This window comes from Hakea prostrata, unplaced genomic scaffold, assembly GCF_041222555.1.
Source record: "Hakea prostrata isolate BN-2017 unplaced genomic scaffold, UWA_Hpros_2 contig_31, whole genome shotgun sequence".
Taxonomy (NCBI): domain Eukaryota; kingdom Viridiplantae; phylum Streptophyta; class Magnoliopsida; order Proteales; family Proteaceae; genus Hakea; species Hakea prostrata.
Genome location: NW_028291150.1, coordinates 46,244 through 70,032, shown reverse-complemented (window position 1 = coordinate 70,032; position 23,789 = coordinate 46,244). Strand labels below are relative to the sequence as shown.

The 23,789-nt window shown below is 39.2% G+C and overlaps 1 pseudogene; it reads right to left on the bottom strand.

The window, feature by feature from the left end:
- Window positions 1–5,626: 5,626 nt before the first annotated feature.
- On the bottom strand, window positions 5,627–6,467 carry LOC148999159 (basic blue protein pseudogene; annotated as a pseudogene).
- Between the last annotated feature and the right edge of the window lie 17,322 nt (window positions 6,468–23,789).

The following is a 23,789-nucleotide window of genomic DNA, read 5'->3' as shown; positions in this document are numbered from 1 at the left end:
CAAGATGAGTTTCTCTATTGTGAAGAAAATTGACATGAATGTTCACACTATTCATGTTGCCTATAGAAGCCAGGTGTGAGTACTTTATGTGGCACTAGGGTGGCGACAACAAAGAAACTCGGGTTAGGCACAAGAGGTTGCGACTAGACTAAGACCTGTATGGTGTTGAGAGGGATATATGTTCTATTGTGTATAGAATGCTCCACCATAGCACGTATATCATACTATGTGTGCTTAACGATTATTGGAAATGAGAGGATAGATCCCTGCTCCTTTAATTGTGTGAGTCCTGGACTTTATGGTCCATTAGTGTTCTTAGTGACTTTCGACGACATCATGAAACGAAGGGTTGATGTGGCTACTTTGGGGTGTTACCTATGGTCATAATTGATTCAACCTAAAGGGGCATTACCAGGAAAGGAGTCAATCCTAAGTGTAGTGATGGTCTGGAGCGAAAGGAAAGGTTTGATTTTACTGCACCCTAAAAGTGTTTGCTGGCGCCAATTGTATGTGTTACAATAGTAAATATTTTAAGGACAAGAAGGTATTCTATCAGAGGGATCGAGATACCTTTAGTCTGGTGAGTTTGAATAAACCAAGGACACTGTGGTATAATAATGCTTTTATATTTGATGTGTAACAACCCCCATATTTCTAACCCAAGATCCGTATTTCAGGTCCGAGAACCCGAAGGCCTAGTCGGGTGAACTTGTGGAGTGTTCAGATTGAAGTCCATGATTCATACCCTGAACCCATGGATTTGGATCCTTTATCTGAAGAGCCTGCCTTGGTTGGATTTTGGAATTCTAGAAGTCAAGTGTTGTTCGGAGATGTCCGGAATGAAGGTAAGATCTCCCCCATCTCTTCTTTAGGGCTAGGTTGGCCTTGGGTATCAACCCCCTAGCAAAAGCACCCTTGTATGGCAAATTACATGGGGGCAGTTGCTAGTGGCGGTCGATCAAATCAAGCGACCGCCTGGAGCGACCGCCCGGCCTGTTTTCGGGGATTTTACCCTATTTTACCCCTGACTTCTATAAAAGGCAACCCTTGTCTAATTAACGAATATTTTATTCGTGGTTGCTTAATTGGGAGGTTAGAAGGCTGCGGGGAAGTTCCGAAAGAGACTCTGGAGTGCTGGCAGTGACTTGGAGATCAGTCCTTTCCTTCTCTGACTCTCTGGCGTGAGGTAATGAATTAATCCTTTGTTCTTTACTCTCTTTGTCCGTTAAATTAGTGTTAACCCATCCCCTCGTCTTTGTGGTTACCCCCTTGGATCTTTTTAACTCTCTTTTTAATCTACTTGAGATGAATTAACCGTAAACGAAACCCTGTTTTCATGAGAAGGTTAATCTAGTCAAGGGGAGAGTTCTGGGTAATCTATTAATGGTAATGGTTAGTTTTCCCTCACCCTTTTGGCTTAGGGAGTATTAGATTCGAGACTTAGGTCAAGATTACTCGAAATCCGGATTGAAAATGAGTAATTAGAGGCCTGAGTTTCGGATTGAAACTCACTGTTTTTGGGGCGGTCACTAGTGGCGGTCGCTCAACCTAAGCGACCGGCCCAAGCGATCGGTGTTGGTAAACAGAGACCAAATGGTTTTTGGTTCCGATTCAAATTGATTCATTTAACTTATATGTCACTGCAACCCTGTGTATAGGTAATCACTGTTTGAAAGAAAAGTCATATAATAATTATCGGATTTCATTTTACGGACAATCTTATTTATATGCAAGTAAGGACAATTCATCCTATCTCTTGAATAGACTTATAATATGTTAATCTAGTGTATATTTGAAATCATATTTCTTTATATATGCTGCTGTTTATATGTCTTATATAGAAATCATGTTACTTTACTACTGTTTGTCTTACTTATATACATATTGTGTTGATTATGAATGTTATGTATTGATGGTAGTTGGTATATGGTTCTGATGGATGAGGTATCTATTTTGGGATATCTTAGCTAGGGATATCGGAAGGTCGTGGAATGGGACACATGCCCTGCTGATGTTTCCAGCACTGTCTTTACTATTTGATGGCATTAATTAGGTAGAGCCTAGATTTGCATGGTTAGGTACCCCACATGCTACTACCGTTTCGGTAGGGGGATTGAAACCGAGTGACCCGTGATGACAGTGATGTGACATTGTGGTCCACTGTTAGTCATATAAATGGTAGGGTTGCATATGTTAGGGTTGGGCTCATGGATGTCCAAGGATCGGACTGGGTGTCGTGAGGAATCATGAGAGCATCTGCCCCAATAATATGTGGATGACCATAGGGTTAAGGAGTGGAGTTCAACAGCGGTAGCTAGTCTGTGAGGATTCTCTCTCCTAGGTTGCGAAGGATACTGAACCAAGTTGGTTGGTGTCATAGGGGATGTATCTGGACTTCATGTAGACATGTAACCAGTATGACCTTGCATTGGATTAGAAACCCCGACATGCGCCAGTACTCATTACCAATGGTCGTGGTAAGAGAGTGTTGACTTAACCCCCAGCCATGGAATTGAGAGCCAGGTGTGGACTTTCCCTTTTTCCCAAGATCCCTACAGAGGTAGCCAGTCCTTGCCGGATCAGAGTGATGAGATTTACCCAGAGGAGGGCTGGTGTATAACTTAAAGCATGTCAACTATTAGAGACCTGTATAGTTAGAAATCATAGTATCATTTATATTATTTATGTATCTTGGCATTGTTGGATAATTGATGGGATTGTGATTGTTTCTTACTGAGTTCTCTAGAACTCACGTCTTTATTTTGTATTGTTTATTAGCCTGCACAGAAGAAGGAACTTTACAGGAAGATGAACTGGTTTCCTATGAAGGAACCATCTCGTATGAAGAAGATGTGGCACCGTCAGTGGGAGATGGAAATAGCATGTGCGGGAGCTCCTGTAGCTGCATGGAGTGCGCTTATCGCACCTATTGATGATCAAAGTCAGAGGGTGGTCAGAAAGTTCGCTCGGCGAATAGAGTTGAATTGGAGAACACCTTACCTTGAGATCCATGAAAAACACTTTTTAGATTTAGAAAAGGAAACTAAGAAGAAATTGATATAACCTTTTTGTTTACTTCCTCTGAAACCTTTATTCATTTTATTCATTATTTACCTTTATTATTGTTATTGGAGTATTTGGACTCTTGTAATTCATTTAATTCAGTTATTGAATAGTCTTTGGACTCTTGTAATTCATTTAATTCAGTTATTGAATAGTCTTTGCTCTTGATTATCTTTATTTGTCTTAAATATTGTTGATAGACTAAAACCTTGGATCTTGTGACGGATCGCACGCACGGGTTGTCGGGCGGGTAACCGAGACCGGCGGGTGGGGTGTGACATGATGTGTTTGTTTGAATGATGTGTCATTCTGGCTTTTTGAGAAGGTTTCTAGTTTATAGCTCATGCGTGTAGGTATATCACCGATCGCACAACTCATTTGCTAGTATGACTTGTGGATGTTAGTGTCTGGGACACAAGTGGTCTATGTATTTGAGATACATAGCAGAGAGATCAAATATGTATATCTAGGATACACATGTGTGTCTGGGACACATTGTAATAGAGAGATTGAATGTGTATATCTGGGATATACATGCATGTCTGGGACACACTGTGACAGAGGGATTAACACTTGCCCTTGTGCAAGTGAGAGATGTTAGGGTTTATTAATTATTAATATAATTATATGCCATAGGACAAAACTGAAAAATTACTTTTAAGGCGGTTACAAAATATAGGGTTATATATTTTGGTAACCACCGCATAAGTGAGTGTATCGCATTACATGAGATTTCCAGAGAAAGATGGTTCTGTCACTCTCTCTCTCCCTCTCTCCAAGAAAACACAAGAAGGAGATTTCTTTAGTGGTTTTTTTCTTCCCCTTGCTTTGGATCTCTATACCATCCTTTTACAAGGCATTTGAGTTGTGGAATTTATTCTCTTTTCTAGAGATTGTGGAATCAAACTGGTGACGAGATTGTGGACGAACGAGGGCGTGGATCCAATTTACTTCCGCTGCATATATTCTATATTTGGAAAAACGAATCCAGGTAAGGATATTTCTCCCTTCTATTTCGAATATAGATATATAGAATATAATCAAAATGACAATGTCAAACATTTCTGGTCATTACTAGCATTTTGACAATTCAAGTGACCAATACAAGCTCATAATCTCCTTTAGGAAGTTAGTTTATCCGGTTTTATCCAGGTGTTGGGTATTTGCATTAGACAACAAAAATGATGGTGGAGATGGTGACAGCACAAGCTATGGATCTTGGAGAGGGTTGGAAATGCCGCCCCAAATATTGGCATATGAAATGTCAATCATTTTTTCGCAAATGGCACTTTGCATTGGATGGGAATCATGCAACAAGGGTCTCTCTCTTTTTCTTAAGTACAATGTGATTTTGTCAAATTTTCTTCTTATTTTTAACATAACTTGTTTGGAAGGTTTACTTACATAACACATACATTTTGTACGTATTAAATGGACGCAATTTTGCTGTAATTTTGGTAAAAGTAATTCTTGGTAGTCATGCTAGCATCCAAGTTAATAAGTATATTTTGAAAATATATAACCTATAGGGGATTTATGAATCTAAACGGGAAGTGAATATTTTTGCTTCATTTTATTGTGAAATGTGTCCAATCTAGTCTTGTATGGTTCTTTAGAAGATTATATATATGTTCAATCTAAGTGCAATGCAGAGGTGGATGTATGAATTGAAAAGAAAACTTTAATTGTTCATCCATGAATTTATGGATAATGACAGATGCCCATTTAGGTTTGTATTTCACATTTCTGCATTTCACTTTAAAAATTAATTAATTAAAAGAGTGAAAAGATTTAAATTCAACAAGAAACCACATATGAGTTACAACAATATGAGTATGAGAATCCAGAGAATATCTTAAATGCATATCATGATGATCTGTTTACCAAAAAAAAAAAAGCATATCATGATGATCTTATACTCTTAAAAACGTCAGATGCCAATATCTGCCTATTAATACCATTTATTTCTAATGTTGTGCTAATGTGTGCTGGGATTTTTAACAAACGGGTGAAAAAGACGGGATGGAATATCGGGATCGCAATAGATGGACATATACAGTCCCGCCAATTTTGGCGTGCTGGAAACAGAAAATATTTTGATAGCAACACTTATGGGATTCCAAGGACTTAACTACGACCAGAAATAAAGGACTAGAGGTTGAAGAAATTTGAAGTAATCACCTTGCATTACCAAATCTCTTACCCAAACCGGTTGCTTGTTTTTGGCTAGTCCATGTAATTGCTAACTTCACGCAGTTAGCTAGCATAATGTAAAACATTAGGGTTAGAACTTTTCTATCTGTGGCACTGCACCAATATTGGATTACTAACATAGCTCTTCAGGCTACTTTTTCAAGGATACAAGCTAATGGCTTGCAAACTGATGGTTATAAGTGTTTTAATATAATTTTCTTCTTTCGTATCAAAAACCAAAAACCACATAGCTAGATAATCATTTCTTTGGTTGCTACATATAACTTTGATAAAGCACTCACAAAAACCTCCAAAGATTACAAAACGAAATTATACATTATTTTAGAAATTAAAAATGAGTGAAGATTAATTAATTTGCATAAACCACCATCTTCATTGCATTGATACAATGCCCTGGCAAGTTGCAAATGAAGAAGTTGTTTCCCTTCCTTAATTTAATATGATCATTTCCGGTACTTGTAATGAAGGATCCCTTAGGAACTGAGCAAGTTCGGTAGCCAAAGTGATTCACCTTCACAACGTTGTGAGCAGTTGGAAGGTACTTGAAAACTGTAAAAAAAGAAAAAAATCATCCGAAGTAAATGATCAATTTCTATAAATGGCATCTACCACCAAGAAAATAATACAAGATGCCATAGGATGACTGAACCTTCCATTGAAGCAAGGCAATCACTTTGTTTTAGTTTTTCTATCCATGAGTGGTAAGGTCTTATTTCTTCTTTCAAGGCCAAGACTTACCTTATAATCTTAAGAGAATTGAATCGCATGAACATAAAACTGGTCTTCCCCTATTTAGAATATAAATGCAGAATGAAATTTTTTTCTTAATCTACAGTAATTAAGTAGGGTTAAGTACCCCTGTGTATTTCTGCTAGTTTTGTATTAGTAAAATTCTAGAGGTTTTCTTGGATCTAAGATAATATTCAGGTAAAAAAACATTGAATCAAATCATGTAATTTTGCTGTTTCAAAGTAGCTAGGCTAACAATGATACTTACTAAGTACATCACCAGCCATGAACTTCTTTCCCTTAGGCCACGACTGAATCTCAAAGGTCCAGCCAGTCTTGCCTCCAACAAGGTAGGATTTTGCCTGAGCAACCTCACAGAACTGAACGATGAAGCAAAGGAGAACCAACATCAGAATCCCTCTTGTGCCCATTGCTGCACTGCCTCTTTCCTGAGTAGCCATTGATGTGTTCTCCAAGCTAGCTGGCTAGAAGCTGTTTTCTACAGAAAGGTTGGGGGAGGAGAAGAAATTTAATTGGAAGTTGCTGCAAGGAGATTAAGGTATGAGGCTGACTTTTATTGAGCTAGCTAACTTATCCTTATAAGAGAGAGAGATCTAATTGATTAGTGGAACTCACGAAGTGGAAGGCTAAATTGGTGATTGTTCTTCAATGGATTTCTAAATTATTTTATTCTCCGTTGACACTACCAAATCAATTTAAAAACTCAAAAAGAAACTTCAGAAAGCTAAATAGTTTTATTTTTATTTTTATGTTTCTTTGCTTAACAAATTAACATTGATGATGGTGTACCACCAAATGCGGAGTTCCAGATCTTCTGCCTTGATGAGTAGAGATCTATGCTTCTCTCACACTTCTTTATTACACAATAGGTGAGTTTATTGGAGGTCAACTCTTGATATTTCTTGAAAGAGCACAAACCTCTGAGTCGGATTCTCAAACCCACCCCTATCTGGTTATTAGTATGAAGTTTATAAGTGGTTTGGAAAAAAATTGACCACATAGCATTCGATGGTATTTTTAGTCTCATACCCTAATTCTCAGCTTTGACTTTGTCTTGATCCGAATCAAGACCACCATAACCTAGTGCTGACCCATTTTTAAAAGCTAAAATTTTGAACCCAAACTTTATTCAAGTTCAAGATGACTTATATGAACCAAACATGTGTCCAAAAGTAAATTTTATTTTATTTATTTATTTATTTTTGCTCTTTCCAAGCTGCACCTCATTCCCATTTTCTCTTTTAGTAATGTATTTCAAGGATATCAAACCTTGCCCAAACAGTAAAATTGGACCAAAACCTAACTATATTATATTTAGAGGTAACCAAACAATTAATTTTCATAATTCATAACCCAGTATCATAATTAATTATCTATAATAAATTATAAATATAAATAAGCATTATGACAAAGAGCGAGAACTTACCAAATCACTTATACGCTTGTGTTGGAATTGTAAAATTGTTTCATTGTTTGTTACACCCTTACATAGAATTGAGCTTTTTCATAATACGTGCCATTCGTATCAGGTGTATTATGTTTATTATTTAAAAAAAAAATCATGCAATTAAGTATTTTAATGATTTCTTTCTCTATTGCCAGTAAATTATAAAAATAATATTTTAATGATTTCTTTCTTTATTTCTTCCGACAGCGGTGCTATTGACAATATTTTTTTCTAAAAAAAATAAATAATATTTTGAGGTGATATTATTATTATTCTATCATGAGCATGGAAGCCAAATAACCTGAGCTGGAGCATTAATTAAAATGTATATAAGAAAATTTTTTACGTTTATACTTTTTTATTTGTTTGGACATTATACTGATTTTGTAGCCTATGAGTCAAACAGGGGAACTCTGAGATTAGTTTTCCTTTGAAAATAACTATAAGAGGCGAAGTAGATCTAAATGCTTTTGGATGTCTTAGGTTCAAATTCTGATGCTTCTTTTTACCTATATGTGAGTTGAAAGTAGGGAAGTTGGATTCACTGAGAGGCTGTGTTTGTTTGCAAAGGTGGGGTGGGGAAAAAAAACATGTCAGTCCCCTGTGTAGTGGGGCAAAAGAGAAGGAAAGGAAATAAAGGGGTTTTGTAAAAAAGTATTAACTGTGGGTCTTACTTTTTACTTTTCCACATTTTTTCACAAAGTCCTACCTATTTTGTAGGGTTTTGAAAAGACTTGGGGTGTGACACTTGTCTCTAACTTTCTCACCCCAAACAAACAAACTACGCTTTTAGGATTTAAAGGAAAAGTAGGAATTTTGTTTTTTTCCAAGAATTTTCCCACCCCATCTTTATTCAAGCAAACAAACGCAGCCTAAGTGTATTGTAGGCAACTATTATTGCGGAAATAAGCATGGGTTCCTTTCTGTATAATTGATATTGTATGATTCTTTCACCTTTTAATACATATGACCGTTAGTGGGAAGAGGGGGGGGGGGGAAATGAATAGACCTAAAATACAACACTTAGATTTTTTTTCTGATGACAATTAATCGTCAGTGTCAATACATTATCATTTTAAGGTCAGTTCTAGTATCTAAATACTAATATATATCTCATGGTAGGTTTATAAAATGGACAAGAGAGCTAATGTGAAAATTCATTATAAAATCGGGTATTAATTGAGTTAGTTTGAATTGAGCCAAGGCCTCAACCCTTTTTTTTTTTTGGTAAACAAACTTTCATTAAATAGAACGGGAACAACACGGGGAACTCGAAATAGATCCGAGAATCCACGGAGTGGAAATTGGCCAACTCATCCTATCCAAAATAGACGAAGACCTCCTAGCCAAGTGGTCAGCCGAACTGTTACCTAACCTGGGAACATGGTAAAAAATTCGAAGGAAACTCAAGTTTCAACCGGGTGAAAAAGGGAAACTTAGGTGGAAACTTGGGAAATTTCGAGGAAACCGAGGACTTTTCCGTACAAGTTTCAACAGGTTTTAGAGAGTATTTTGGGGTGAGATTCTGTATTTAAGCTAATTAAAGTATAAAGAATACATTTGTTGTATTTTGCTAAAAAATCAATGTAGATATGTCATTCAATGTACATAACATCAATGTAGAGTTGTCCAAAAAGTACATTATAAACTTAACTACTTAAGCACATAACATTCAATATATAATTTCTAACTTCAAAATAGTTGACAATAAAAGGAAAATACAACTTAGTGTTAAGAGGAGTGCCAATAGTGGATTCATCCTATGAGCTGAGTTGTATTATGCCTATAACATCCTCTCCTCTAACCAACGAACATAGACATCCAATGACATTTTATGCCTATGGTTGTCAAGTTAATCGACAACTGTAACTTTATGAGTCTGGTCATCAGTATGCTTAAGATAACCAACTTGAGGGAATATGCACTTTGGATAGGGAAGTCCTGATGGAGGGGGTATTTGTCGTGGGTATTTGGGGAAACATGAAATAAACAAAGAAAATGAAAATTTGGGAAAGCTACAAAATTTACAAGAAAAAGTCTCAAGTTTCCACAAAATTTCCTAGGTTTTCACTAAATTTCCCAAGTTTTCACAAAATTTCCTAGGTTTCCACGAAATTTCCCAAGTTTCCCACGAAATTTCTCAAGTTTCTCATGAAATTTGGGATTTTTTTCCTCATGAACCAGCTGGTCCAACTGGGTTGAACCAAGTTTCGACAAGTTTCGATGAAATTTCAACAGTTTCGATCAAAACTGAAGACTTTTTTTCAGTCCTCATGAGTTTCGTTCCGCATTTTCCAAAATGGGAAATTTTGGTGGAAATTTCGCAAGTTTCGATGGAATTTTGTTCTATGCCTAGGAATATAACATAACTTACAATCCAAGAAAGCAAGACTGAGCTGTTTAATGTCCCACACTACCTCCTTAATTTCAAGTGGGGCTGCCTTATCTGACTTTAGCAAAGATACCAACTCTAAATTGTCCGACTTTGCAACAAGGTATTCGAAATTTTCAGCAACAGCTGCAAGAAGACCCTGTCTCATTGTAATGTTGCCGCTGTTGTCTGCTGTTGAGCGTGGTGGTGTTGTCCGCTGTTGAGCGTGGTCCTGTGTTTTCTCGTCACCGGTAACACATTTCTTGCCTCCCCTTTCCACTCATTGATTTGAACCAAAGCGTTAAAGTCCTGCTATCTTACCTCCCCCTCCACTTCGTGATCTGAACCAAAGTTTTAGAGCCTTGTTATTCATTCCTATAATGAGAGGAGAGAGCTCCACTTCTAAACCCCCAGATTCGGAAAGACTGAGATCTTTGAACTATGATCCCTTCATTCTTGATGAGGAGCTAGAAGACATTCTTGATAACTCTGTAGATCTTGTTCTTGCTTGGAGAGTGATGAAAGGAAGACCATACCATAAGTAAGCCATTATAGAAGGCCTGGTAAAAGTCTGGAATCTAAACCATAATATTGAAGTCACAGAGGCAGGAGACCAGTGTTATACCTTCCATTTTGAACATCGAATGGACATCGAGAACATTCTTGTGGGGAGCCCCTACACTGTTGCTAGGAACCTCCTTCTCCTTGGTCGATGGAAAACGGATGGAGATAACAACCTATTCTTTACAGAGCTCTGGGTCCAACTACATAGCATTCCAAGAGAAGTTGTCAAATTTGAGATCAGCTTCCAACTGGCAGAAAGAATGGGTACTCCAGGTCAAGTGATGATTATTAAAGGTGAAGTTAATGGAGTGCAGGAAGAATATATACGTTGCAGAGTTCAGGTGGATGTTAGATTCCCATTAATGAATGAAATAGTTATTCAAAGGAGAAAGGGTGTTAATCTATGTGTTAAGGTCTGATATGAGAGACTTCCTATGTGTTGTGCTTACTGTGGAATACTTGGCCACGACGACAAGAAGTGTGAAACGTTTTTTGAAGATCAAATATCTCATTCTACAGCTCATGGAGGTTGTAATGCTGCTTGTTGTCCGCAAGCTCCGAGAGCCTCACTATAGAATATGTCACATCCACCCAGGGGGTACCCTATCTGGATTACTTGGTGGAGTGATCCACAGCCCAAAAGATTAAGTTTAGGAACGATCATATCCACTTAGCACAATAATATAATCAAAAGCAAGAACAAATCTTTGTATTCAAATGATTTAATAATAAAAGTCAAGGAAGGAATATCAGAAGAATTACAAAGAACATCAGAGTGCGGAAAAGATACCAATAAAATAAAATAATCAAAATGTGGAATGAGGCGGAAACCCACTCTACAATAGCAACGGAAGGTAGATCGAAATAAAGTAAAGGTTACAACTGGTTCTAAAAAGAAGGGAAAGAAAAAGGTAAGCAACTAAGTTACAGTTTCTTCTAACTTATACAATGTTTCCTCAAAAATATAATCATATGAAACTAGACAAGGCCGAATCCGCAATGACGAATGTCGAGTCTCGTCTTGATAGTCTTCACCAACGTAGTCACCATGATCAGTAGTGTATGAGTCATCAATTTGGTCTTAATAGTGTTGACCATCATAGTCAACAGTGGTAGTACCTGCAGATAAGTCTAACAAAAGATGTTGCAAAAAGGAGTGAGTTCAAAAGAACTCAGCAAGACAGTTATTCCATGATAACACACATACATGATACAAAACATAGCATGATGCAAGATGATATGAGACAAATGATGCAAGTATGAAACTAACTCTATGTATGCTAGTCTTCACAGGTAGACATGCTTTAAGTCATCGCACCATACTTCTTTGGGTAGGTCTCAAATCACTCTTCCCTCAACCATCTCAGTATCTTGGGTTCTCCGGTGGGGATTGAGTCCTGAAACCTTCTCGGACAATCCATGGCTGGGGTTTAAGTCACCACTCTCTCACATCACCATTGGTATAAGTATTGGCGCATGTCACGGTAAAGCCTAGCCCAATGCAAGTCTACTCATTCATATCATGTCAAATCCAGATACGTCCATTCCTCGCCTCGGGCAATCTTTTCCGGTATCCTTCACACTAAAGTCACGGATATTATTCACCGGACTCACCAACCCTATTGGTCATCCACAAATAGTAGACGGGAAGCTCTCACGTCCTCTCACGGATATGACTCACTGATCTTCGAGCGCCCGTGAGCCCAAGTCTAGCTATTTACAACCCTACCAATGAATGACCCCTTTCGAGTATCCTCAATGCGATCTATGTCCTCTCATAGAATGGTTACCGGTCTTGAGCGCCCACAAATCCACACTACTACCACGGGTCATTCGGTCTCAATGCCCTTCCGATTCAGGTCTGATATGACAGGGACATCCTAACCATACATCTAGACAAGTCCTATATATGTCATCCAATAATTTGGGAAAGCGTCAATGGGCACCTTCGGAGAACATCCCATACTATTCCATCCAATGTCCAAGGACAGAAATGTCAGTAGGACATTCCCCAATTCCAAATTATACCTATTCAATCACATTCCCAATTCCATTGCATCATATACAAATGATATTTCATCATATAGAAGATATTGAATAAAACATAATCAATCGCATATGTAATTAGCAAGAATGAACATTCATGATAACAAAGGAATAGATAAGCATAGCACTATTGTACTTGAAGTACTTACAGCGGTTATATATTATAAGAAATACGATAAAGAAGGTGAGTATATTAAGTTTCCAATCATAAAAGTAATATTCACATAATCCATGTAAGTATGGTAATAACCGTCCTTACCTTAATCTAGTTGAAACTAATCCCAAAGATCACTTAGAATAGTCCCAAACTTAGTACTTGAACCCTAGACAACATATAAGCAACATTAGAGAAGGAAACAATCAAATCGGAGATCAAACGGAACAAATCGAGCAAAGTTAGAGTTGTTGTTCTCCTTTGGTTGACTGAGTAGTCAACTGACCAGTCGACCAAGCAGTCGACCAAGAGGATCAGTAACGGGCAGCATAGGGAAATTTTACCCAAAACCGATCTTCCGGAGCTCGGATCGATCCTAAACTTGGAGGGATTGTTTATAATAGTATAAGAACACTACACAATAAGTATTAGCATGATCCAATGGCCCAGTTGAAAACCCCCAATTTGAAACCCTAATTTCTAGATGCTAGAATCATAGTTTTCAATGAAATTGATTGCAAATGCAAGGGAATTCATATAATCAATTAAGGGAATGATGAACAATAGATTAGAATCAATTGCTAACAAGAAATCAGACCTAGCATACTATAAGAAATCAGTTTAGGAGATAAAATCATGATGTTATGAAAAAAATCATAAGAATGTAAGGTTAGGGATCATGTATAGGGAACATAGCATTGATAGAATGCAAATGAGGTTTAGGCAAATCAAAAGAGACAATAGAAGAGGTGGTTGCAAGGTTGTAGCACCTTCTTTATAGTCCCAACAGCAAGAAAAAGGTGAGGTAGAAGTAGATTAGAGAGAGAATGAGAGAAAACATACCTTGAAGGGGAAATTAGAGAAGAGGAACAATGATCCTTGTAGAAGATCATCACCCAAACCAAGGAGGAGCCTAAGAGGAGCCTTGCCACGTCCCAAGAGAGTCCCAACAATAGAATAGGGCTTACACCACGAAATCCCCTTCAAATAGAACCCAAAATGACCAAAAAACCAGATTTTCTCGGGCTTATAATCCTTTGGTCGACTGACTGGTTGACTGGCCAGTTGACCAAACAAGAACAGAAACTTCGGACAAGGATTCGGAGGGCTATACAGGGTCAAATTGAGTGGGGTTTTCTCCTAGAAGTCAATCAAGAAGTCTAGTTTCCAAAAATACATTCGGATTGAGGACGGGAGTTCATTAGGTCAACCAACTAAGCTCATCTTCTTCAGGCTGCAGATTCTTAACTAACTCTAACAATGCATCCAAGTATGGAGCACCATCAACCATATCCATGGGTTTCGGGTCAAATACCATGTCTTCTACAGAGAGGGCCCATAGAGACCTCTTCCTTCACTTCGAGACATGGATCTACCAGGAAAGGTCTGACATGACTTCCTAAGACTTTCAAAGACAATAACACTAAAATTAAAGTCCAACATTAAGGTCTAACATTAAACAAGTCTTTCTTCACCCAAAACAAATAGGGTGTCCAGGGCTAGGTTTGGGCTGGGTTTCACAGAATATGATGAGAGCAATAGTTCCTCTAGCTCGAATCGTGGAGAAGGCCCCCATGATGTTTGTTGAAGATCGGAATAAGGAGACACCGGAACAGCAAGACAAAAAATGCAGCGGTGAATATTCGAATGGAGACAAAGAAGGACCATAGGACTGTCAAAGCAGAGAGGTGTCAGCAGCTAAAGCCTATCATCCAGGTACGATGCAAATGACAGAATAGATACAAAGCTCAACAATCTCTTCTGCATCAAATCCTCATAACCTCTCATTGGCTAACAACCATAACCCAGTTTCAAACGTAAATCTGCCTTGTACCTCACACCAACCACCTGCCACTGTGGCTGATACACATCCCAATGCAAACCAACTTACAGAATTGCTCCCCGTAAACAACGTTGGTAGCACCAATCAGCTGTCTCCCCATCTGTTAGCCTTGCTACAATCCCATCTCAGTCAATTTCTAGAAGCAACTAATTCCATCTTGTCAATACTACCAATCCTAGCAAAATTTTCCATTAATCCACAATCCGCCAATTCTATCCCTACTACCCAAAGTCAGAACTTCTACCAAGCTCTACCACCTGTACCAACACAAGCACCAAGTGTTAGCTTCTCCAACATAAACCTAATGCACTCATCCCAAGCGGAGCCCACCCATTCCAACAGCTCACCTATTACAACATACATGCCTTGTAACCTCACTTCTTCCACTGCCACCTTGCTCACAAATCCCAACATCTCATATGAAAGAAACCATATGTCCATTAACCCCTGCTATTCTGCTCCTGTTATGCCCATCTCACCTTTGCAACTAATTCCAACGGAGATTAAGGTTGGTAGTAAAAATAATGGGGACCAAGGAAGGTCTCGGTCCATCACAAAAAAAGAAAGTAAAGTGGAGCAAAAAGAATTCAAATCACTGATGAATAGGTAACCTCATCTATGGAGCATGATTTTTTTGAATCTGAATATTTTTAGGAGTTCACCCCTTGGTGGCTAGGGAATTGCAGCCCCAAGGGGAGCCATGAGAGTGCTAAGTTGGAACTATTAGGGGTTGGGGAGACTGCTGACAGTTCAGTGTCTGAAGTATCTCACCTATGAAATAAAACCAGAGTTGATATTTCTCATGAAAACGAAGTGTGGAGAAAAAAAAGCACTGCAGCTAAAAAGGAAGCTAAAGTTTGAGCATCACTTTGTGATTCCTTCTGTAGGTAAAGGAGGTGGTATGGCCGTCTTCTGGATGAATTCCACTCATGCTCATATTTTATTTTCTAATAATAGGCTGATTCATACTTACATCATGGAGAAATCTGGGGAAGAAATGCATTTGACAATGGTTTACGGTGATCCAGTTAGAGGCAAAGAGGCAAAGTTTGGGATCTCTTATCTCAAATTGAAGCAAATAGAAATTCTCAGTGGCCGTGTATCGGAGATTTCAATTCAGTCCTTATGTGGAGAGAGAAGCAAGGTGAAAAGGATAATAATAGTAAGGACATTTCTAGTTTCAATAATATGCTTGATTTGTGTGGTTTAATGGATTGTAGATCCTATGGTCCCAGATTCACGTGGACTAATTGATAAGCATGCATTTGTCATTATTTATTTGATTTAATTTCCCATACTTAGTTAATTAAAAGAGAGCTAATTGATTATTTTTGTGTATTTTTCAGGAAAAATGTGATTTTGGTTATTAGAGATACTGTGGAGCAAAGTTGGAAAATATATTAAATATTGGTGGATTTTAAATCATAGCATTCAATCTTGCTGCCCAAGAAATCATGAAAAGCGAGATCTTAGCCAAATTGGAAACAGGTGGAGGTCTAAGGAACAAAATTGGTAATAAATCTAAAAATCGTGTAAACAGACCCACCTACAGTGTCATCTCTCATTGCTAAAGAAGAAAACCACATCTCTCTCTCTCTCTCTCTCTCTCTCTCTCTCTCTCTCTCTCTCTCTATGTTTCATCTTTATTTGTCTTATGAACTTTGTGATAATGAGTAGCTAGTTCCTTTTCTTTGGGATGTAGATGAACCATGCTTATTTCATTAATTTGATTGTTCTATATCTTCTAGTTGATTGTGTTTGAGTTTGGCCAAAGATGTTCTATAGCTCAGCAAACTAAGCGTGCCAAGCTTCGGTGAAGGACGATAGTCTTGCGAAGATAGAGCATATCTAGGATGACCATCCCTAATTGGCTTTGAAGTGTAGAATTATATTGGTTAGGGAAAAGCATTGTGGATTCGAAATCCCAAAGATCTTCACGTATTCATAGTCAAAGTTTTTGCATTAATTAATAGATTTAATTTAAATTTAGTTTATTGAATTCAATCTTAGTAATTTAGACTTTTAGATCCCCATAGTTCGACCCTGTACTTTTTGCTAGCTAGATCAGTATAAGATTTTATTTTTGATTGGTTAGCGACACGATCACTAATCGGCGCACAGGGAAGGATAATATTAAGAGTAAACTAGATAGAGTCCTCACAAATGAGGAGTGGAACAAAAAAGTTTCAGATTCTACAATTAAAGTGCACTCGGTGGTGGGATTTGACCACCTTCCCATATCACTAGATTCATAAGGTTTAAAAGCTAAAGGAAAAAAAACCTTAGATTTGAAATGATGTGGTTCTTAAATGAGGAAAGCACAAAAATAGCGAAGGAAGCGTGGGAGTTATCTGTTATAGGTTCTAATATGGAGAAGCTTCAACAGAAAAATCAAAACATTAAAAAGAAGTTCATCGCATGGAATAAATTTTCATTTGGAAATGTGGAGAAAAAAATCAAGGAGCTCTCAAAGAATTAGAAGCTTTACAGGATTCCCTTCCTTCTCCAATCAATCAGTCCAGGGAAGAAGAACTTCAAGCATTATTAAAAGTGGAATTTCAAAAAGAGGAGATAATGTGGTTGCAAAAATCTAGACTTCAATGGGCTAAAGAGGGAGACAACAACACTCGCTTCTTTCATACTACAACAGTGAGAAGAAGAAAGTCTAACCAAATCATTAAGCTAAAATTGGAATCAGGAAGATGGACTGATTAAAGAAAAAAAAAAAAAAGAAAAAAAAAAAAATTATGTAGAGATTTTTAGGAATAGAGGTGGTGAAAGCGCCGCCCCCCCCCCCCCCCCCCCCCCCCCCCCCCCCCCCCACCCGCGAGAGTGCCCCCCCCCCCACCGCAGCCGACACCGCGACCCCCCCCCCCCAAAAAAAAAAAAAAAAACAAGAACAAACAAAAAAAAAGGCGGGGAAGAAAAAAAAAAAACCAAAAAAAAAAAAAAAAAAAAAAAACAAAAGAAAAAAAAAAATATAAAACCGAGTGTCAACGAGATAAGTAAAGTGAAGCAAAAATCCCACTTTACATCCAGCGGAAAAGTAGCTCGAAAGAATAAACTAGATAAAACTAATCCCAGTAGCAAGTACATTGGGTAACTAAATTATTCTCCACTTTGTAGACGACATCCTTGTAGGTGTAGATCTCATAAATAGCACAAGGACGCTTCCACTCAATGGTCGGACTAAGCATTGTACGGAGCATAACCACCCGCGGAATCTTCAGAGTAATTGTGGTAACCGCAATCACCTTCCTGGAGATATGTCTCTTCGCCTTGCGCTTCCTCATAGGGACCGTCATAGTATTCCGTACTGCGGGATAGTCTAACAACATTGTACAATAAAGGAATGAGTTTCAAAGAAACTCGGTAAAGCGATTAAAATCCATAATAACATATATGGCGAGAATTCCAGAACAATCATAAATGCAATATGATATGAGACAAACAATGAATGAATGATTCTAACTCTATGTATGCTGGTCTCTATTGGCAGACATGCTTTAAGTCATAGCACCGTACTTCTTTAGGAAAGTCTCAATCACTCATCATCAGTTGGTAATGGGTCCGGCATCCCTCGGGACAAACCTTGGCGAGGGGGTTAAGTCAACACACTCTCTCACAACCATTTGGTATAAATCTTGGCGCATGTCGGGGGTAATACCTAGCCAAATGCAAGTCTTCTACTTGGTTACATCAAGTCGGATCCGAGATACTTCCATTCCTCGTCCACTGACGATCCTTTCCGGTATCCTTCACACTAGAGTCCTCATAGTCCACGACTACGGACTCACCAACCCTATTGATCATCCACATATGGTAAACGGGAAGCTCTCACGTCCTTTCACGGGTTGGTTACCGGTCTTAAGCGCCCGTGAGCCCAAGTCTAACCATATGCAACCCTACCAATAAATGGCCCCCACAATGTGATTCCTGTCCTCTCACGGGTTGGTTACCGGTCTTGAGCGCCCATGAATCCCCATTGCTACCACGGGTCGTTCGGTCTCAATACCCCTCCGATTAGGGTCGACATAACGGGACATCCTAGCCAAACACTACTAGACAATCCTAGATATGTCATCCAACGGTTTAGGAAGGTGTCCGAGAGGGCATCTCCGGAAACATCCCATAATATTCCCGTAGTAGTCCAAGGACAGAAATGTCAAAAGGACACCTCTCCTTCCCAAACCATACGTAAGCATACACATGCATCAATTCATATCATCACATATATGGTAACTCCATATATGGAAAGAAATCAATATTTACAAACATTTGTATAACATTGGTAAGTAAATCATACATGAATCAATTCAATATGAATAAGTAATGCTACTGTAATCAAAGTTATGCAACAGTAGTATATCATTGTAAGAATCTAATTTAGGAAACATATTAATGATATTCAAATATAGAAACTAGATTCATGCTATCTATGTAATTAAGGAAATAACCATCCTTACCTTTTATAACTCGCAAAGAATCCTAAGAAATCAAGTAAGATCTTGGCAAACTTGAGAAGAAGGTCCTAAACAAGTATATACACATATTAGAAAAGATCCCTAACAGAAAATATAGCAAAGCATCCGAAAGCAGACCAATTCAGGGTTGCTTTGTACTCATTGGTCGAGTGGATTGGTCGAGTGGTCCGGTCGACCAATCGGTCGACCAATGCGGACGATAACTTAGAAAATCAGAGTTTTGAGATATGAAATCCGAATTTGATGGTTCAAGAGGGTACTAATCAAGGGGTAGACTACATCAGTAGTATTCTAGCATATAGGGGACCTCAAAACACTAATCAAATCAAGGTATCAAGACCCAAATTAGGAAACAAAAAGTTACCATAAATAAATCAAACATGGATCTTGATGAAGTTTGAAATAGAAAACAAGGACAAGAACAATAGGAAGATGGATCATTGCTTTCGGTAATGAAAACATGAAAACATGCATAGGTCTTCATGGTATAAGGCTTAGAAGCATAAATCTAAATAAGGAAATAAAACCTACCATATATGTACTATCATGCATCATGAAGAACACATAGTAAGGTAGAAGAGAACAACTAGAATTCTATGGATTATGGATCATAGAAAGAAAACACAACCATTAACCACTAACATGATCAATGAAAGAAGATCCAAAGAGATCGAGAATTCAGATTAGGAAATTAACGAGAGATTAAATCATGGTTTGATCATGAATCCTTCAAAAGCTTGCAATGATCATGGTTAAGATCATTGTTCTAGCCTTTAATCCTTAGGATGATCATGAGAACATGTTCGAGAGATGTTTGCAACGAGAGGATGCAGCATCTCTTCTCTGTCTCAACTCAAAAAGGAAAGAAAAACAAAGATGTAGGAGAAGAAGAGAGAGTAGACATACCTTTTGATGCAAAAAGAAGAGTTCCGACGAAGATCCGCCAAGAAAACTCCAAGGATGCAAGAGAGATGACTTGCGAGAGGTCTTTGGTTCGTTCCGGAGGGTTTGGAGGCAGCAAATACGAAGTGGACTCGAGGTTAGGCTTAAATAGAGCAAGAATCAACCTAATTGCCAAAGACGGCACCCATTGGTCGAGTGGATTGGTCGGCGGCCCCGATCGACCAATCGGTCGACCAATGCGGCAACAAGGCCAAAACGGGGAATTGAAGGCCCGGATCAAATCCAAACCTAAAGGGGTTTTGCACACAAGTCAAGTGACTTACCTAGTAGGTAGAAATGCCTTCAAACCAAGATAGAGATCACTCCAAGTCCATCAACTAATTAGATCTTCATCGGGATTCTGTTTCCATAAATAGCACCTCATCATCAACCTTCATGGATTCAAAGCCGGACACCAAGTCCTCTCTTGGGATGGCCCAAAGCTGACTTCTTACTTTACTTCGGGTCATCGGACCTACAAATAACAAGGTTTCCGGGTCAAGGTTAGGGCTGGGTTTCACATTCTCCCCCCCCTTAAAGAAATTTCGTCCCCGAAATTGAAAGCGTACTGTGCTTCCAAAGAGGTAAGGAAACTTCTCCTTCATGTCTTCTTCCTTCTCCCAAGAAGCTTCTTCAGGGGTATGGTTCTTCCACCGAATCTTCACCAAAGGAATGGCGCGATTCCGCAGCTGCTTGTCCTTCCTATCCGGGATTTCGGCCGGTTCTTCATCATAGGTCAAATCAGCACTAAGTCCTTCGGTGCTTGCTGCAAAATGTGTTCCGGATTCTCTATGTATTTTCGGAGCATCGAAATATGGAACACATTGTGCACACCAGCAAGAGACGGAGGTAATGCTAATCGATACGCAACGGGTCCAACCTTTTCCAAAATCTCGAAAGGTCCAATGTAACGAGGGCTAAGCTTTCCCTTAACATTGAATCTCATCACACCCTTCATTGGTGAGACCTTGAGAAAGACTTTCTCTCCAACTTGAAATTCCAAATCGGTCCTTCTCTTATCGGCATAAGATTTACTGTCTCGGCTGGGCGGACTTAATCCTTTCTCTTATCATATCTACCATAGCACTTGTAGCTTCAATCATCTCGGGACCTAAGACTTTTCTTTCACTGTCTCGATCCGGTACAAAGGTGTCCTACAAGTACTACCATACAAAGCCTTGAATGGAGCCATGCCTATTGTTGCTTGATAAGCTGTTGTTATAGGCAAACTCAACCAAAGCTAGGTGTTCATCCCAATTACCACCCATATCCACCACACAAGATCCGAGCATGTCTTCCAATGTCCGAATTGTCCGCTCGGATTGTCCATCGGGCTTGTGGATGATGAGCTGTACTCAAGTTCAATTGGGTTCCCAAGGCCTTACGCAAACTATTCCAAAACCTTGAGGTGAACCTAGGATCACGATCCGAGACAATACTCAATGGCACACCATGCGGACGAACCACATTATCCACATAAAGCCTGGCTAGCTTATCCAGTATGAGTGATCTTCATAGGAATGAAATGGGCTGATTTGGTCAACCTATCAACAATCACCCACACGGTGTCATTGCCTTTACTTGTCCGAGGCAAGCTAGTCACAAAGTCCATGGAAATATCTTCCCACTTCCAACTAGGAATAGGAAGGGGTTGAAGTAATCCGGATGGAGGTTGTCGAACGGCTTTCACACGTTGGCAAGTCTCACACTTGGCAACAAAATCGTCAACATCCGCCTTTAGACCAATCCACCAAAAATGTTCCTTCAAGTCCTTGTACATCTTGGTGCTTCCCGGGTGTCCGATAAAAGCGGGTGGTGTGCTTCCTTCAATATTTCATTCTTAACTTCATCGTTTGCGGGCACACACGGTCTTCCTCTAAACAACAAAGCACCATCCATGGATATACCAAAGTCGGGGTCCGACTCGGGATTCGAAGAAATCTTCTCAACTTTGGTCAAAAACTCTTGATCGAACTCTGTGAGCAACAATCTTATCTCTAAGACCAGATCTTGCCGTCATGGCGAGAAAGAATAAAATCAGAATTCTCGAGAACGATTTCCAAATCAAAACTCTCAATAGAAGACCACAATGGTAAACTCAAAGCATTCAAATCCAAAGTCTTCTTCTGGTTCTTCCTACTAAGAGCATCGGCTACAACATTTGCTTTCCCGGGATGATCTTGAATATCACAATCATAATCGGAGACGAGTTCCAACCATCTCCTTTGTCTCATGTTCAACTCCTTTTGGGTAAAGAAGTACTTCAAACTCTTATGATCCGTGAAAATGGCAATCTTCTCACCGTAAAGATAATGTCTCCAAATCTTCAAAGCAAAGACAACGGCGGCAAGTTCTAGATCGTGAGTGGGGTAATTCCGCTCATAATCCTTCAATTGCCGAGAAGCATAGGCTACGACCTTGCCATGTTGCATCGAGTACACAACCCAAACCAATCTTTGGCGCATCGGTATAAAGCTTGTCATACCACCGGAACTATCGGGTATAGTCAAAACCGGGGCACTTGTCAATCTATCTTTCAACTCTTGGAAATTCTTCTCACGGGCGTCGGACCAAACAAACTTCTCTTCTTTCTGGTCAACTTAGTCATAGGAGCAGCCAACCGAAAAAAGTTCTCAATAAACCTTCGGTAGTAACCCGCCAATCCAAGAAAACTTCTTATTTCCGTTGCTTGACTTCGGTCTCTCCCAATCAGCCACGACTTGGACCTTTTCGGGATCGACACGAATACCTTCGGCTGAAACTACATGACCAAGGAAAACCACTCTCTTAAGCCGAGAAATCACACTTGCTAAACTTAGCAAACAACTTCTTTTCCCGCAACCTTTGCAAAGTGAAACTTAGATGACTCGCATGCTCTTCTTCGCTCTTCGAATAGATCAAGATGTCATCAATGAAAACAATCACAAACTTATCAAGCACATCATGAAATACTCGGTTCATGAGGTCCATGAACACCGCGGGAGCATTGGTCAATCCGAAAGGCATGACTCTAAACTCGTAGTGACCATACCGCGTTCGGAAAGCTGTCTTGAAGATATCACTAGACTTCACTTTCAATTGGTGATATCCGGACCTTAAGTCAATCTTCGAGAACACAACTGCACCCTTCAACTGATCGAAGAGATCATCGATTACGGGCAGCGGATATCTATTCTTGATAGTCAACTTATTCAACTCACGGTAGTCAATGCACAAGCGCATACTACCGTCTTTCTTCTTGACGAACAAGACCGGAGCTCCCCAAGGTGACACACTAGGCTGTCTGAAACCTCTATCAATGAGCTCATTCAACTGATTTTGCAACTCTTTCAACTCGGTAGGAGCCATCCTATACGGAGCTTTAGATACGGGAGCGGCACCGGGGACGAGATCAATAGAGAATTCGACATCTCTGTCCGAGAGGCACTCTCGATAGATCATCGGGGAAGACATCAACAAAGTCGCAGGAGACAACTCGACTTCATCGACTCTTTTCTCCACTATACCCTTGCCTTCAGATGAAGCATCATCCACTAGGGCATAGACTTGCATCGGTCTGAGACAGCACCTTCTTACAAACCCTTCTCTTTTCACCTTGAAATTCAAAGACCGGACTTCCACATATATGGGCCTGAATCTTCTTTGAGGAACAAAGGAACACGGCTTTGTGGGCTGTCAACCAGATCAATTCCCAAAATAACATCGAAGTCCTTCATGTCAAGAATCACAAAATTGGCTTCCAAGTTCTTTTCACCAATCAACACGGGACATTTAGATAACCCCTTATCTAGTTTCTATGAGGACCGATGGGTGTACTAATCAATAAACAACTAGACAACTTCTCGGGGATTAGGTTAGTCTTCTTGATGAATGCGAGATGACATGAGCGAATGAGATGCACCCGTATCAAA